Below are 17017 nucleotides of genomic sequence, written 5' to 3'. Positions count from 1 at the left end.
TTTATTTACCTTCTTGTTATTTACTTTATGCTTTCTCTCTTCTTCCCCATGTACACGATGAACATGAGTGAGTAGACTTCTTCTTGTCTTGGGATTATTGGATAAGTCTAATGACATAATCCTAATCGAACCAAGCTTTAACCCTAATTTCTTGTAACCGTAATTTCTAATTTAGATTCACCGTTTTAACATGAATTAACCATTATCAAACTGTAGAAGCGAAAGTGGAGGGTTTGATAATTGTTAATCCATCATCCCAAATATCAATTCATAAAGCGAATGCGGAGCTTTGATATTGGAACAAGTGAATCTAGACAATAATTACAAAGGCAGAGAAATAGTCTTTGCAATTATTGAGACATGTGTAGTTTCAATCCTTATAAGCTTCTTCTAGTAATCAAGTCAGCGAAATAGGCTTGGTTACTAGGGGTAAACTTTCACCGGACTTTTACCGAAAAGGTGAGGGGCTAAAGGGAAACCGGTCTTTAGAAATTAAGGTGTAAACCATGAAATTAGAAGTTAAAGTCTTGGCTAGAGAAGGGTTTGTTATTATGACGAACCAATGATCCCAAGGCTCCTTTTTATTATTGTTATTTAATTTCAACCAACTGAACCCCCTCTTTTTAATCTCTTTTCTCCTCTAATCATTCTTTTAAAGTTAATTAGATTGAACAACTCCCTAGCGAAACGATACTCTTTTTACTACTATTACTTCGATAGACCGTGCACTTGCCGTTTGGCTCTATCAAGTTTTTGGCACCGTTGCCGGGGAGTTAACTAATTTAATTAACTTTTTCTTTTTGATTAGAATTCTTTTTCTTTCCTTTTCTTCTTTTATTTTTCTTTTATTTTTCTTTTCTTTCTGTTATCATTAACTTCTTGGGTTCTCAACCTTTTATGCGAAGAACTAGAAATCGAGTGGTATTCATACCCGAGATCGAAAGCATTTTACATAGAAGGAGGAGAGAGGCACTAAATAATACCGCCATGGCTAATCGCACTCTCAAAGAGTATGCAACGCCGTCTACGGCTGAGCCATAATATATTATTGTGTACCCAACGGTTGAGGATGACAATTTCAAAATCAAGCCTGCCCTACTTAACTTGGTGCAGCAAAACCAATTTTTGGGATCCCCCACCGAGGATCCCAATCTTCACATCTCTGTTTTCCTACGAATTAGTGGAACCATGAAGGAGAACCAAGAGGCCGTAAGACTTCATCTCTTTCCCTTTTCTTTAAGGGATAGAGCTAGCGCTTGGTTCCATTCCCTCAAAGTCGGTTCCATTACTTCATGGGATCAGATGAGGCAAGCATTCCTTGCCCGGTTCTTTCCCCCATCCAAAACTGCTAAACTAAGGGACCAAATTACTCGGTTTAATAAAAAAGATGGGGAGTCTCTCTATGATGCGTGGGAGCGTTTCAAAGAAATGGTTAGACTTTGTCCCCACCATGGTCTAGAGAGTTGGCTCATAGTCCACACCTTTTATAATGGCTTGTCTTATACCACTAAGATGTTTGTTGATGCAGTTGCAGGTGGAGCTCTAATGAACAAGAACTACACGGAGGCATATGCCTTGATTGAAGATATGGCTCAAAATCATTACAAGTGGACGGATGAGAGAGCCATCACTAGTTCTTCATCCTCCAAAAAGGAGGCAGGTATGTACGAAGTCTCTAACTATGATCACGTTGCTGCTAAAATTGATGCAATAACCCAAAAATTTGAAAAATTAAATGTTAGTGTTATCTCTTCTACTCCTGCATCTTCTTCTTGTGAAATCTGTGGTATAACTGGTCATGTTGGTGTTGATTGCCAACTAGGTAGTGCTATTAATGGTGTTGAGCAAATGAATTATGCTCAATACAACCAAGGGATGAGACAAAACCAAAATTTTTATAAAAATCAAAATCCCTATGGACAAGTAGCACCACCTGGCTATGCAATCAACCAAAGAGTCGCTCAGAAATCTAATTTGGAAATTTTGTTGGAAAATTCTATTGCCAACCAAAATAAACAACTTCAAGAACTTAAAAACCAAACCGGATTTCTAAACGATTCTCTTTCCAAACTCAATACCAAGGTTGATTCTATCTCTACTCATTCTAAAATTCTTGAAACACAAATCTCCCAAATAACCCAACAAGTGTCCACTCTTTCTCAGGCACTGGGAGTCTTTCCTTGTCAAACCGAAGCCAACCCTAAAGCTCATGTTAATGTCATTTCTATTGAAGGTAGTACGTTAGGAGAAACTATTGCTAAGGTTCAAAACATTGAGAAAGAAAATGTCAAGCTTCTAGGTGAGAAAACTGAGAAACCACTTGATAAGACCCAAGCTCCATCCCCTTTTAAACTTGCTAAGCTCAACTTGGAGGGTCAATTTAATAAATTTGTCAACATCCTCAAGAAAATTTGCATTAAAATCCCCTTTGCGGAAGCTTTGTCTAGGATGCCTCTATATGCCAAGTTTTTAAAGGAAATTTTTTCAAAGAAAAGGGCTATAGAGCATAATGAGACAATAGCTTTAGCTAAGGATACTAGTGCAATTATCCAAAAGACACCCCCTAAGCATAGAGATCCAGGTAGCTTTGTCATACCTTGTATGATTGGGAGTGAGACCGTTGACAAAGCCTTGTGTGACTTAGGAGCTAGCGTTAGTTTGTTACCTTTGTCCCTCTTTAAGAGGATGGGGATAGGAGAGTTGAAACCTACCGAGTTGGTCTTGAAGCTAGCTGATCGTTCTACCCTAAACTTAGTCGGTTTTGTTGAGGACATACCCGTTAAGATAGAAGGAATATACATCCCAACTGACTTTGTGGTAGTTGACATTGATGAGGACGATGACATCCCTATAATCCTAGGTAGACCTTTCCTCGCGACTGCGGGAGCTCTAGTTGATGTTACGAATGGTAGGATAGTATTTCAAGTGAGTGATAAAATGGTCGGCTTTGAGTTGGAAAATGTTATGAAGGGTCCCGCTCTTTACTCTTGTTGCATGTTTAAAAATCATGATGTGAAAGAACGTTTCATAGCGTCATCTACACAACATGATCTCTTTGATCCATTCTAAGGACTTTTTCTAACCGTCAAGCTAATGACTTTAAACGATCGCTTCGTGGGAGGCAACCCACGCATTTAATTGTTTTTGTTTTGTTTGTTTTTCTTTGTTTTAGTTTGTTTTGTAGGTGATTATCCTAGTATGATTCAAGAAAATGAAAAAAATTGAAGTCCCCTAGACCAGAGAGGTGACACGGCCCGTGCTAAGGTTGGCACGGCCGTGCCAGGTTTTTAAAGTAAAATAAAGGCCAAGGATTCCAGAATGTTGGCACGGCCCGTGCCAGGGTTGGCATGGCCGTGCCCAACCTCTAGTGTGGTATAACCTCAATTTTTCTCTTCTTCTCCATTCATTCTCAAACACAAACCTCTCTCTACCTTCAAACTTCTCTCTAAAACATCCATAACCATCACACCTCAAACCTTCATATCTCCATCAAAACTCCACCAAATTAATCCAATTCTTCCACAAATCAATCCCAAACTCCATTCAAAACACAAACCACCAATCAAAAACAACTTTCATCCACCCAAACCCATAATTAACCAAAACCCTATTCATTCAAAACCTAACCCAAAAACCACAAATTCTCAACCAATCTCCATAACCAAACTCATAAACCTTACTAAAACATAAACCCCAACCCTAAACCAATCCTTTCCACCAAAAATCTTCTAAAACCCTAAACCAATCCACACAAAAGTCAACCTAAGGTCAATGGCGTCAAGAGGAAGTGGCAAGGAACCAGCAAGATCTTCCGGAGGACCCCCTCCAAAGAGGCAAGCACAAGTCAAGAACCATGGAATTCAGTTCAAAGACAACAAGCAAAGGGATAGGTTCTTGTTTTATCTTGGTTTTTCGGGTGTCAAGCATTGATTAGGCTTGAACCTTTTTAACCTTCGATATCTCATTTTTTCTTGGGAAGGGAAAAATAAGAAAAAACCCTTGAGAATCGAGGTCCGGGAGTTGTTTTCGCTATAGGAAGGTGTTAGGCACCTATAACGACTATAGTATTCTATAGGAACCGTCTTTACTTTCTACACACGCGCTTTTTTTTTTAAATGCTATTTGAAAATGTTATTTACACCTAAGAGTTTGCTAGGTTAAGAATTGGAGGGAGAAGAATGTGTTTGAATTTTTGTTTTATTGGACTTGGAGAAGTTTTGACTTCTTGCCTACATACCCTTTTAAGGGATCAAACTCCATGTAGTTCTCTTCCAAAAAGAGTTTTTTATTTTTGTTGGTTGATTTTAAGTTTGAAAATGGAATTTTGAAGAATTGAGATGAGAGGCCTCAAGGGCATAAGCATTGGGAAAATGTGGGATGGAATTAGTCATTTTGCAAAATAAAGTCTAAGTATGATTAAAATTCATTAATGGTTTTTGTTTAAGAAAATAAAGGAAAAAGGAGGAGTTTTGACTCCTATTTTTGGAAAAAAAAAAGTTTTCAAGTGAGATTGTTCATGTTTATTTGGAAAATAGATTTTTTGCCTAAGTGTCAAAACCTAAACATACATCTAAACATACATTCCCTAAACATACATGTAGAGCATACACACCCTAAACATGCATCTAAAGTATCCATGTGAGGTGTGCGCTTGTGTCGGTGAGTGTCGGTGTACATGTTTAGAGTCCATTGTCCTTTTACATCATTGGCCTAGATACACACTACTATCCCTGCGAGAACTTAATCTCGCATAAAATGAATTAAAGCAAAATAAAGTGCTAGAAATTAAAAGGGGAAGGATGAGATGGAATATGGAATGCTTATGATGTATGAAACATGGAACAAAGGGGTTAGTAGCACATCATATAATATCAAGATGTGAAGCAAGCAAAAATTACCATAACAAAAAGCAAGAAAATTATCACAAAAACAAGTAGACATAAATCAAGAAAATGCCTAAAATTATCATAAAAATGCAAAGTTCACATGACTTATAATCCTCACAATCCAACACATTTTCAAAGGCATAAATTCAGGTTTTGCAAAGAGGATTAAAATCATGTATCACACTAAACATTTTTAAGGAAAAATTAGGCATATTCTTCATTTATTTATTCACAAACAAAGCTTGTAACGCAAGTAAACAAACACCACATATTCACATACAGTAAAAAACACTTCAAAACAGTTACAAAATCGTACACCATGGGTCACAAATGTAAATCAAGGTGATAGATCTCTGGCAAGTGCACCAAATACTATCGAAGTAGTAAAAATATCGATCCCACGAGGACTGTTTTTAACTTCAACAATTCAATTGCGTTATATAATTAGGATGTATAAAAGTTATTTTTGTTTTGCCACTAGGCAGTAGATTTGGTTTGATTTTATGAAATCAAATAAAAGAAATAAAGTTGATTAAGAAAATATGGAGAGAGAGATGAGATCAGGTCTGTCGAATCCTCTATGTTTCCCCTAATTGGTTACTGCACCTATTATTACTAATGATTCTCTAGTTTCACGATAGTTAACAAATTAGCCTTAATCAATCCCTTGAGTTAGGACCCTCTTTTTTAACTACAGCCCCTAATTCCTTAGGTGGTCTAATAATCATCAAAGGTTTAAGCACGTTAACCTAATATCACTAACAAACGATTATCCATTCCTAGACTAACCATGTTTATTAGAACAATTCAATTAGGTCTAAGTCGAAAGCTATGGTCAGTAGTCATTCGTTCTCACAAAATCATGTTTATATTTGATCAGGATATAAAAAGCATTAAGAACAATTGAATTGAATGAAAACTAGAATATCATTAATAAGTAATAGAGTTTCACAGCAACATGTATCAATTAGGGTTACATAGATTCATCTCTGACCTAATCTCTGAGAGATTCAGCTACTCATAATCGAGTTTACAAATAGCATAATCAATGAAATAATTAAAACATACATGAATTGGTAAAAGGATGAAGAAATCGCCCTTCTAGCCGTCTCTGATGTCTCAAAATTACACTTTGCTCTCCAAAATCGTCACCCTTGTTCTTCAGATTGAGTGCAGTATTTATAGAAGTCATGGGCCTGACCCATCAAAATCGCGCCGCGTCTTGTATAATGGCGTGCCACGATTTCCTCTTTACAGGAAGCGTGTAATTTTGCTTCAAAAATCGCAGCACGGCTTGAAATTGGCGTGGCGCGATTTCCTTCGAACAGACTTCAAATTTTAAGCTTTTTGCACTCCAGAACAGTATAAATTGCATGAGAACTCTATCAAAATGTCACAATAAGTCCCTAATATTACGTAATGACAGGATGTCATCACAACCCCAAACTTAAACCATTCCTTGTCCTCAAGGAATTTGCTTGCAATAGTGACAAATGACAGTAAAATAATAGTTACCTGACAAAACGATAGTACCCAAAAGTTCAATCTCCTTCTAGCTAAAGATGAGCTAGTTTGACTTGTTCGCATCCACCAATTCACAACTCCTCGCATCAAATTGAAACAGGGTTCTACCAGTCGACATGCAGGTCTACATATTACCATACGCTTGAAAAGTTTCTAAATATCAATCAAAGTCAATATCATTACACACTTTTGAGGTCTTTAGGGTTATAACGGGGCTTAGGTGAAAGGTGGGATATATTTGGATAAGTAGGCTACACAAAATTTGAGTTAGGCATTCCTACGGAAGTTAAAGCACAAAATTCAATCCTTCAATCATTCACCTTGTGGAAATACAATCAATGCAAAGGTACTAGAGAACATTTTTAACATTTAGGGACAATCGAGTTTGAAGTTACTCGGATTTTAAATGTTTTGTCCCTTTTTCATCATTCAATTTCTCTTTTTTTTTTGATACACCATTTTTGTGTGTATTTTGCATGTCAATTTCATATTTCTTTCATTTTTGTTCTCTAATTCTCTAGTACCCCCACCCCAAACTTAGTTGGTTGCAAATTCCAATAGCAACCCCAAACTTAATCTTTAGCAACATTCTACAATGCCTTAACTCAGAAAATACATTAAGGGACAAGTCCTAAAAGTCTCTAGGCTTGTAATGTAGTTTGTCACCGAACAAAAAGTTCTAATCCTACCGGCTCAAAATTGGTTAAGAAAGGATAAATTCAACGAATTAAAACAAGGTAGGCTTCAAAAAGGCTCACAGGACCAAGCACTTTTGCCTCAGTGTGTAATTGACAAAGACCAATCAATAATAGAGAAACAATGCAAGTTCTAGAAATGTAGTTGCATGGAAAACTAATCTAAATATAAGTAAATTGAAAAACAAGATTTGGCAATGAACCTTATGGCTGAGATTTCTGGGAGTATGTGACTACCTAGCAACGCCGTACACTTCGCCTTTGAATCAAGTCACCCCTCCTTTAGAACTTTTGGAATACCGTTTCATCAAACAACTGTTACTAAACTGGAATAGGTCACATGAAACAAAACAAATTCATTATTAATACAAATGCAGGAGCAATTACAATAGGGAAATAGTTCAATGGACTTCGACATTAAAAAGAAAATAAAAAAAAATACATCAAAAGAAAAATGACTGAAAATAAAATACAAAGCAGAAAATGCTAATCCATCAGTAGATCAGCCCATGTTCACATCATCATCCGAGTGTCCAGCTCCCGGTGTCCTCAATCCTTCAAAGATGCCATCCCCTTGATCTTGCTCGGTGGTATTGAAATCATCAGTGATTTCCCTCCTCATGCACAGCCCATACTCTTCTTGATGTGTAAAATATTGCTCCATGCGCTCACGGGAGCCTCCAAACCTCTCATAAGACCCACTAATCGGACCCATATGCAATTGAGCCTCCGCAGCAAACGCAGCTGAGAACCTAGGACGGTTCACCCATAGCTATTCCGAAGTCTCATTCATCCAATTAGCTTGCACATGCATGAATTCCTCAAGCTTTGGGTGAAGAGGAGCATAACCCCCTTGGCTACTACTCCCTCCTTGCTCCATTTGTTGTTGCCTTGCTGCCTCCCTCTCTCTCTCCTTCATATAGCCCTCATATTTCTTCACAAATCCATCCATTACCGAGTCGGTGATTGGCTTCATATTGCTTGTGTTGAGATCACTATCATAAGCCGGCACCAACTCTTGCTCACACAACCAATTAATTAGACTCCCATGCCCCAATTGTGTGGTGTTTCCGGTTGCTAGATCATGAAGACTATTGGCCAAGAGGCGGCCAATATCTATAGGGCGCTCCTTGATGATGGCGTAGGCAGCAAGCACCCTCTTGAGAGGAATTTCAGAAGTGCAAGATGCACTCTCAAGAGTCTGGACCACATAAGACACCCATGCCTTGGGTACCGGCAGCATCTCCGCATAAGTAAGCATCCGGGACTTTTTCCAAGTCGACTCAGGCCTACACATGGTGGTGATGATCTCATCAAAGGTATCCTCCGTAATAGCAAATCTCTCCCTCCTCAATTTTTCAACCCAACACTCCTCCGGTGCTTGAACATTCAGCCATGCATTGAGAGCATCCGGGCTGAAATCAATGTATTTGCCTCGAACAAAAGATTGAAAGGGTGTATCGGACACCCTTGCATTTGCAAAGAATTCGACGATCACCGTTTTGTTGTTTGCTTCGTCGATCATCTCATTCAACCTCGTCCACCCCCTCCTTCGTAATTCAGACTCAAAGAAAGGATATTTCACAAGCTTTGTGAAATCAAACTTCCTCTCCCCTATGACTTCGAAACTCTTCATAGATTGATGGAACTCTTGGGCTTGGTCATTGATGAAATGGATGGCGTTTTCGGGTGGTTCGGATGCGGCACGAGGACGTTTGGATTTGCTTGTGGATGGTTTTGGGTTGGTAGTTTTCTTTGAGCGGGTGTTTCTTTGGTTTGAGGCCATTTGTGGTTTAGGAAGATGGTGAAAGGGAAGTTTTGTGAAGTTTGGGAAAGTTGGGAATGATAGTGGTTTGATGGTGGTTTGGATTGATGAATTGATGATAGGATTATGGGTAGATGATGTTTAGGAAGTGAAAAAGGAGATGAAGATGATAAAAATTCGTGAGTGGAAGTTGAGGGAAGTTTTGGTAGGAAGAGGTAGGAAGAATGGAATGAAAATGATGATGAACAGTGAAGGATTTATAGTGCTGTAGTGGCAAAATCGCGGCACGCCAATTTGCAAGGCGCGGCGCGATTTTGTGTGTAACGGCTAGTAACGGGCAAATTTTTAACGGTTGGGAAGTTTGGTGGGTTTGTAACGGCTAGTTTTTGCAATGGTTAGGCAGCTTTCAAGCAAAATCGCGATGCGGCCAATTACAAGGCGCGGCGCGATTTCTTTAAAACAGGGAAAGTGTTCTCCTGTTCTTCAAAATCGCGGCACGCCAATTTGCACAGAGCGGCGCGATTTTGATGAAACAGGTAGTGTGTTTTGCTTCCTCAGGCCAAAAAAAATTGTTTTCTTGAAAAACGCCTGAGTTTCTTTAAGTTCTGAAAATTTTTGAGGAGAGAATCATGCAAGACATCAGTACCTTGCATGATTTTCTTGGCAAGTGGTATATTTTGAACAAATTTTTAAACTTTCCTGCCTTGTATTAAAAGAAAAGAAAAATATTTTTGTGTTTTTATTTTTGAAAGCAATAAAATCATACCTGAAAAATAAATAGTGGGTTGCCTCCCACTCAGCGCTTCTTTACCGTCACTAGCTTGACTGATGACCATCCCTAAGGATCAGTTGATGTCTCTCCCTCTTCATTGTTTGGGAGTCCTCCTTTACGGTACCGTTTCAGCTTTTGCTCCTTACCCTTGAAAGTTCCTTGTGCACAAGACTTCCTTAGATCCACAGCTTCATCAACAGGCTTGTCACAGTACCTCCTAACTCTTTCTATTGTATCAGAGAAGATAGAAAGCATACACCATTGAAAAGTAGCCGGCCCATTATGCATTCCAAAGGGGATCTTCTTATAAGCAAACACACTGCACGGGTTAGTGAAAGTAGTCTTAGGCATGTTGTTCCAACTTCCAAATCCCCCATACTTATTGTCAAGGATGTCTCCTGATGATTGTTGTTGCATAAGTTCTGTGCTTACTTCAAGTTGCTTGACACACTCTGTCACCCCAACATCTTCAACCACTTCCTTACTTTCAATAGACTTAACAATTTCTCTTTCCATAGGTTGAATAGTTTGAGATTCAAGGGAGTTTTCTTCGACTGTTTCTTCACTAACGTCAATCCGGTAACACTTGTGGTTATCATCTTGGTTCTTTATTGCCTCAAAGATATTGAAAACTACCTGCTCCTTATGGAACCTCAACATTAACTCTCCACGTTCAACATCAATTAAAGCACGACCAGTTGCAAGGAAAGGTCTTCCTAGAATGAGTGGCATATCCTCATCTTCAGCCATATCTAGGACCACAAAATCTGCTGGGAACACCAAGTCATTAACCTTGACTAGTACATCTTCAAGTATACCGAAAGGATAAGAGATTGACCGATCAGCTAAAGTAATGGTCATTCTTGTTGGTTTTGGTTCCCCACACTTAAGCTTCTTCATCATTGAAAGAGGCATCAGATTTATACTTGCTCCCAAGTCACATAAAGCTCTTCCAATGTCTACCGGTCCAATTGAACAAGGGATAGTAAAAGCACCAGGATCCTTCAGCTTAGGTGGCAGCTTCTTTTGAAGAATAGCACTACAATTTTCAGAAAGTGCAATATTCTCATCATCCTTAGGCTTCCTTCGTTTAGTCAACAAGTCTTTCATGAACTTAGCATATAACGGCATTTGATCAAGAGCTTCGCCGAAAGGAATATTCACCTGAAGTTGTGAGAAAAGTTGCATGAACTTCTTGAATTGGCCTTCATCCTTTTCTTTCTTCTTTGAAAGGTGAGGGTATGGAAGCTTCACATATGATGGAACAATCTGTGGTTTGTCTCCATCTTTCAAAATTAGACTCTTCGACTTCCTCAAGATTGAATCTTCATCAATTAACTTCTCACTTTTTTCTCCCTCTATTTTTTTCTTCCTTTCGTTTTCAACTACTCCATGATCATTTTCTTTTTCAACTACACCCTCATCATTTTTTTCAACTACATCATTCTCCCCCACCTCAACTACTTCATCAACCTTCTTTAGAGCTTTTGGAACTAAAGGTATCAAAACCTTTTTGCTCCTCAATTCAATAGCATTACAAGACTCATTCTTAGGGTTATCTTTAGTGTTACCTGAGAATCCGCCTTTGTTTTGTTCAGCCAACTGCTTAGCCAATTGCCCCAGTTGAGTTTCAAGCATCTTCCTAGAAGCTTCATTGTTCTTTCTTTCAGCTTCTTGACTTTTCTTCATCTCTTCAAAGTTTCCTTGAGTCATCTTCATGAAGTTCATCATAGTTTCCTCAAGAGCTGATGGCTTCCTTTGTTGTTGTTGTGGAGGAGTGAGCATCTGAGAGTTCAAAGCATTGTTATTTGAGTAGCTTAGATTTGGATGCTTATTAATGCCTGAATTGTAGTATTGATTCTGCCTTTGATAACCTCCCATGAAGTTAGCTTCTTCGCTTGATCCTTCCGGAACACATTCACTGTTGGGATGTTCTTCACCACATAGGTCACATTTGATTGCAGCCACTTGTTGTTGCTTATGAGCCAAAGTGAAGCCTTGAAACTCCTTAGTTAGAGCTTCGATTTGTTTATTCATAGCTGCTTGGTTAGAAAGAATAGCAGTTTGTTCACTCACCCCAAACACTCCTCTTTCTTTCTTTTTAGCTTGATCACGATACTCATTGCCAGCCATGTTTTCAATTAGAGCTTGAACTTCATGATCAGTTTTGCTCTTGAGACTACCTCCCGCGGAAGCATCTAAGAACATTCTAGTGTTTGGTGTTACCCCCTCAGTGAAGATTTGGAGGTATTGTTTCTCGGTGAACTCATGATTAGGGCATCTCTTAAGAAGCAAATTGAATCGCTCCCAAGCATCATACAATGATTCACCTTCTCCTTGCTTGAAGTTAGAGATCTCCATCTTCTTTTCCCAATATTTAGACATAGGGAAATATTTCTCCAAGAACTTCAACTCTAACTCTTCCCATGTTTGGACAGTCCCGTTTGGTATTGTTAGCAACCAATCTTTTGCTCTTCCCGTCAAGGTGAAAGGAAACAGCCTTAGCTTCTTTTGTGCTTCAGTCACGGTGGCTGGTTGCACCCAAAACTCGCAGGTTTCAGCAAAGCGGCTCAACTGTTCATGAGGACTCATAGCTTCAGTCCCATCGAATTGCTTGTCCCTCAAACCGTTGAGGACAGTTGTCTTGATGTCGAAAGCTACGGGGTTAGTTGGTTGAAAAGTGTGGGTCAGTTGACCGCGATGAGTGGCTAACCCGCAGTCTCCTAGCTTAGGTCTTGGTGGTACAACTCCTTCTCCTTCCATAGTTGCAGATTTAGGAGAATAGATCGTTTCAGATTCAGTTGAGAGTGGCTCCGGTATTTGTTCTCGAACACCCGGTGGAACGGACTGAGCTAACCTTTGCGATCGGACAGCTTTCCGAAGTGCTCTAGCAGTCCTTTCAATTTCCGGATCGTACTCTAAGTCGTCTGAGCTCTGTTTACCTCGCATAAACAGCAAAATACCTTAGTAGCACTGCACAACGCAAAGTAATCAAATGAATATGAAAACAGAAAAATAAAAATTAAAAACAGAAAATTAAATTGCAAAAACCCTAAATTATAACGTAATTGCCTTGTTGAAATAATTCAACAGTCCCCGGCAACGGCGCCAAAAACTTGATAGATCTCTGGCAAGTGCACCAAATACTATCGAAGTAGTAAAAATATCGATCCCACGAGGACTGTTTTTAACTTCAACAATTCAATTGCGTTATATAATTAGGATGTATAAAAGTTATTTTTGTTTTGCCACTAGGCAGTAGATTTGGTTTGATTTTATGAAATCAAATAAAAGAGATAAAGTTGATTAAGAAAATATGGAGAGAGAGATGAGATCAGGTCTGTCGAATCCTCTATGTTTCCCCTAATTGGTTACTGCACCTATTATTACTAATGATTCTCTAGTTTCACGATAGTTAACAAATTAGCCCTAATCAATCCCTTGAGTTAGGACCCTCTTTTTTAACTACAGCCCCTAATTCCTTAGGTGGTCTAATAATCATCAAAGGTTTAAGCACGTTAACCTAATATCACTAACAAACGATTATCCATTCCTAGACTAACCATGTTTATTAGAACAATTCAATTAGGTCTAAGTCGAAAGCTATGGTCAGTAGTCATTCGTTCTCACAAAATCATGTTTATATTTGATCAGGATATAAAAAGCATTAAGAACAATTGAATTGAATGAAAACTAGAATATCATTAATAAGTAATAGAGTTTCACAGCAACATGTATCAATTAGGGTTACATAGATTCATCTCTGACCTAATCTCTGAGAGATTTAGCTACTCATAATCGAGTTTACAAATAGCATAATCAATGAAATAATTAAAACATACATGAATTGGTAAAAGGATGAAGAAATCGCCCTTCTAGCCGTCTCTGATGTCTCAAAATCGCACTTTGCTCTCCAAAATCGTCACCCTTGTTCTTCAGATTGAGTGCAGTATTTATAGAAGTCATGGGCCTGACCCATCAAAATCGCGCCGCGCCTTGTATAATGGCGTGCCGCGATTTCCTCTTTACAGGAAGTGTGTAATTTTGCTTCAAAAATCGCAGCACGGCTTGAAATTGGCGTGGCGCGATTTCCTTCGAACAAACTTCAAATTTTAAGCTTTTTGCACTCCAGAACAGTATAAATTGCATGAGAACTCTATCAAAATGTCACAATAAGTCCCTAATATTACGTAATGACAGGATGTCATCACAAGGATAAGGAACAAGAATAGGCAAATTTTCACAAGACTTTAACACAAAATTTCAAGAAACATGGAAAGAAATCAACACATTATTTTTTATCATTTTTTTATAGGTAAAAACACCACAAAAATATCACAAGATTAGCAAGAAACATGTATGAAATTTTTTAGAATTTTTCATGCAATTTTTGGCATCACAGGGGTGTAAAGATCACAAAACAGTGTCACAAATAGCAAGAAAACAAAGGGAAAAACGTAATCCAGCAAAAAACCAAGCCCAGGCCCAACCCTGATGGATCCGGATCACGGGGGGAACTCACAACCGTTGGATCTATCCGGATTCAAACTAACCTAGATCTAAAGGCTGAGAACGCACAGGGGATGGACCGGCGCTGAACCGGTCCGGTTCGGTGCTCTATATAAGCCTAAGCACACCGGTTTATTTCATTTTCTTCTTTCACTTCTCTCTCTTCTTGTATTCTAGTGAGAGAAGCTCTCACTTCTCTCTTCCCTTGTTCATCTTTCCCCGCCGGTTTCTGGAATGAAATGGCCGGAGAAGATGAAGATTCATCGGAATCTTCATCAACTCCGCCGTGAATTCCAGATTCCAGCGGAGCTTAAACACTCCGGTTTCACTCAAATCAAACCCTAATCTTCTCTATTTTTCACACCAAACACAAATATGAACTCAGATTCACAAAATAACCGGTGAAACAACGTAGATCTACATGTTAACTTTCGGTTTCAAAGTTTTTTCGAAATTTGTTTTGAAGAAAAGGTTCCGGAACTTACCGATCTACCTTGTTTCACCGTTTAAATCCACGTACGAACCTTAGATGAAGTTTTGAAATCAAAGCAGAGAGGTTTTGTGAGTTTACCTGAGTTTTGAATCGGAGATTTGAACAAGAACTCTATGGAAAACTTGTTTTTGCTTCTGGTAAGTTCTTTGATTGTTGATAAACCGAAAATAAATCGGTGTTGTTTCTTTTTCTTCTTCTCCGGTTCGATTCAACTTTGATTCCTCTTCTTCTCACTTTCGTATTCTTCACTGTGGTCGTGCGAATTTGTCACTGATTGTGGCGAATTTGCACTAGAATTGCAGTGAACCGGTTCTATGATGAAGATTCAACCTTGAATCTCTGAGAACTGTGAAGAATTCATTGAATTTTTGGTGAATTGTTGTTTCTGGAGAATTAGGGTTTTGAATTGGGGATGAATTTCTGGGTTTCTTTGTGTTTTGATCGTAACTGCCAAGAGAGAGAAATTGGAATCTGTTTCTGTGATTGTGATGATGTGTTGAATTCCCCATGGATTTGGCACTGTTACACTATTTATAAGCAGCCATGTGGCTCTTTGGACCAGTGAAATGTGGACACATGTCTCTGAACCCTTAACAAACTCGGCCTTGCTGCATTTGAGACTTGGGGGCTTTTCTGCAATTATTGAAATTCAAAGGACCAATATGCAATTACAAAAAACGGACTAAAAACAAGTTTTTAAAACATTTGAGGACTGGAATGTAAAAAATGCCAAGGGACTAAAATGAAAATAAAGTAAAATTGGAATAAAATTGGTAAAAAGAAAAAACTTAAAGTGAAACAAAATAAAAAGCACAAAAGGACTAAAATGAACCAATTACCAAATGAGGTACTTTAAAGTAACCTCTCTGTCAAAATTTTATGCGAAATGACCAAAATGCCCCTAGGGACTAAATTGACTCGAAATGACTCAAATGCAATTTTTGAAATGAAATTTTATCATAGAATTAAGGCAAGGATTTATACAAACTAAATGAAAAGACTCAGAGACAATTTTTAGGGACTAAAATGAGTTTGAATGCAGGAAATGACTAAAATGCCCTTTTTCATGAATTTTTGCAAATAACATTGAAATAAAGTGCAGTTAATCAAAGATATTTCCAAATGACTTGGAATGCAAGAAAATCCTTTTGGATGGCTTGAAATGCAAGAAAACCACAGACAAAATCACAATTAAACATTTTCAAGTAACAACAGTAATTTTCAGATAAAGTAGAGTAAAATATCAGAGTAAAACAACAGTCAATTACAATCTCTCCAGAGTCAAAGACCCATCTCAGAGAAGAGGAAAATTATTTTGAGCAAGTATTTTTAGGTCCAAAATTAGAGTATGACAGTTCTTGAGGAGCAAGATCATGATGAGGGAGAAGGTGCTAACCTGCACCGAGATGAAGGAGAAGGTGCTCACTTGCACCATGAAGGAGAGCACCATGACCAAGAAGCCGGAGAGCTAAATGACAATGAAAGATGGGCATGGATGCACACCGAGGTTGAAAGGATAATCACCGAGCAACAAAGGCAAGGTGTTGAACTTTTGGGGCTAAGAAATGATGTCAAAAGGGGCAACCGCTTAACACAAGAAAACAATGAGATGCTCCGTCAGATGATGCAACACCTTCATCTTCAAGGTCCTCCTTATGGACCTCAATAAACATTGTGAGCTTTCCTCTTCCTCTCTTCCCTTCTCTCTTCTCTCTCTCTCTCTCTCTCTCTCTCTCTCTATCTCTCTCTTCTACTTCTTCTTCTACTCCTTCTTCTTCTACTTCTTCTTCTTCTCTTTTAAATTTTCTTTTCTTTGAATCATTGAGGACAATGCTTCCCCTTAGTGTGTGTGTGTGTTGGGGGGGGGGGGGGGGGGGGCCCTAATAAAGTGTCTAGAGTCGTAGTGTTCCAAACTCCCTTGAACTTTATACTTTTGTTTTGTCTTTATAACGAAAGACATAATAAAGTAGCTTGTTTTTAATGTAAATCATGGCATAAACTTTTTGTTTTTGTTTTGTCTTCTCTTAAAAAGGTTGTTTCTTGTACATGAAAGTAATTTCTTGTGTTTTTAGTGTTCTTGCTATACCCACATCATGTTTTATTGTGAAAAATTCTCCAATGAGAGAAACACCCGGTTGCAATCTTTGAGTAAATGTATGAGTATGTATTTTAAGGAACTCGTTCTATCTTTAATGTTAACTTAGACCCTTAAAAGTCTTTAGAGTAAAAGTAATATAAGTTTGTGTGGGAAATAATTAATGTGCTTTATTGTTTTATTCTTTATAATTGTTAAAGTTAAATGGGGCGGGAGAATGGCACCAACATGTGGGAGAAAGGACAATCCCTAACTTCCTAATTGTGGTGGTGACTCCC

General features: G+C 38.4%; 2 non-coding genes across 2 annotated transcripts; one reads left to right on the top strand and one right to left on the bottom strand.

Annotated features, from left to right (window-relative positions):
• Positions 1–1350: 1350 nt before the first annotated feature.
• On the bottom strand, positions 1351–1457 carry LOC146904278 (small nucleolar RNA R71). Its single transcript, XR_015020837.1, has one exon. It is a non-coding gene; the product is annotated as a small nucleolar RNA R71 (small nucleolar RNA).
• A 10448-nt stretch (positions 1458–11905) lies between these two features.
• Positions 11906–12011, top strand: LOC146904277 (small nucleolar RNA R71). Its single transcript, XR_015020978.1, has one exon. It is a non-coding gene; the product is annotated as a small nucleolar RNA R71 (small nucleolar RNA).
• Positions 12012–17017: the final 5006 nt, after the last annotated feature.

Source organism: Medicago sativa, chromosome 7 (assembly GCF_051527215.1).
Source record: "Medicago sativa cultivar Bolivia chromosome 7, Bolivia_mono, whole genome shotgun sequence".
Taxonomy (NCBI): Eukaryota; Viridiplantae; Streptophyta; class Magnoliopsida; order Fabales; family Fabaceae; genus Medicago; species Medicago sativa.
The sequence above is the reverse complement of the archived record's forward strand: the minus strand, read 5'-3'. Positions and strand labels throughout refer to the sequence as shown.